Genomic DNA, 1,934 nt, shown 5'->3' with positions numbered 1-1,934 from the left:
TGAAGCAATGTCATTCCTTCAGTATATTTTTGTAACATATTATGGTTTTGAAAAAGCTGAAAAGGACCACCACAGAATCCGATTGGCCTTGGCTTTTGTAGGCAAACGGAAATTAACAAGTGACCTGCATATGTACAACAATTCGCAAGGATCCTTTTTGCTGGCATGGCGGGTAAACGAAAGAAGTAAGTGAACAAATTAATTGTACCGTACGTTTAACACAGTAGTAGTTAAATGTAGCCAGCAATAGAATTATACTGACCCTGTTTTCTTATACCTTGTTTCGCCTTTCAATCCCTGCAAGGTGTGTATGTGTGTATGGGGGTGAGGGCGGGGGGGGGCGGTCTGGCTTACTGTTGTGCCACATTATACTATGATAGCAAGTTGATTACGTATTACCAGCAGTCTATGAGCAATACTGACCAGGTATCTTTTCTCAGAATAATATCTTTTTTTTTTTGGCAATGTATCAATAAAAATAAAAAGTTCCTTAGTTAAGTGTAGAACCTGTCTAAACAGAAACTGAATAAACGCAAATTGCAAAATGTATTTAGGTGGATCGCGACGGAAAATATTGACAAGTTGGAATACGTGAGCCGTAGCCCACTGGCCAAGGGTGACTTAGGCATCTAAAAATCACCAAATTTGATGCCAAAAGCAATAAGAATATCAATCTACGCTTAGGACAATAAGGTATATATACACATTTGCATTACGTTCCAGACTGTAGCATTGTGGTAAAGTCACGGGTTCGATGCCTCTACAGTGTCACTGTCAGCATACATTTTCTTTTTTACTGAGAATTGTCATAGCTCTACCAAACTGTCTCCGTCCTTTCACCGGGTGTCAGGACACAGGTACATTGAACTAAATGGTCTGGCTGTGTTGATAAAGAGTCCGCGCACAAAATTATAAAACCAACTCAAGCACAATGTAGGGGAAGGAAAAATATATAAAGGAAATAACCACCATCAGGTCAACAATTGTATCAACAACAACGGCAACATAAATGCAAACCAGATCAATAATAATTTTAATAACTCTAACAATAATAATGATGATGATGATGATGATGATGATGATGATGATGATGATAATGATGATGATGATGATGATGATGATGATGATGATGATGATGATGATGATGATGCAAATAGTATACCGTACCTATCAGAATCGACAAGAAGAACAGTTCAGCCCATTTCAGCATGTTTCGCCCGCCTCGCGTCGCATCCCCCTGAGTACGTGAAAAGAGACAACACAATGTGGAATTATAATTATAAGAACTGCCACGCTACAAAAACAGAGATTTCTACAAGCTTTGCTCACTGGAGGTAAACCAGCAGACAAAATTCGAAAATGGGGGATATATTCAAAGCCAGAGCTGAAATGGAGAATAACTTGCCTTTATTATTTTTTTAAAAAGACAGTTAAAAAAAACACGATCAGAGAAAGGTCATCGTTATGAGAACAAAGAAAACACAATCAACGAATAGCGTAAGATTACTAGGTTACCAGTAATTAGTGTAATTGAATTAAATGTTTCAGTTTAGAGACAGGTACATGCATGAAACAAACATTAGGGCGTTCTGGTACTGGTTTAAAACAAAAAAACATATTTCTGTAAAACTGAAATAAGGGGTTTAATCAAGGATGCTAAAACAAGTGCTGAGACATGTATAAATAAAAGACTAAATATGTTGTTACCACAGCGTAAAGTACACATTATCTGTCCCCGTCGTTTTATGCAAGAAAAATTATGAAACTAAGCAAACTGATCCCAAAAATAGGAAATTATGCGATTCTGTTAATTTTAACAAAGAATGATGAAGGAAAATAATAAGAAATTATGCAAATAATGACCAAATTTTGCTACATTATGCGGGGTGCATAAAACCACGGGGACATATTTATGTACATTGTCTACTCGGCAT

This window comes from Aplysia californica, unplaced genomic scaffold, assembly GCF_000002075.1.
Source record: "Aplysia californica isolate F4 #8 unplaced genomic scaffold, AplCal3.0 scaffold00145, whole genome shotgun sequence".
NCBI lineage: Eukaryota > Metazoa > Mollusca > Gastropoda > Aplysiida > Aplysiidae > Aplysia > Aplysia californica.
The sequence above is the reverse complement of the archived record's forward strand: the minus strand, read 5'-3'. Positions refer to the sequence as shown.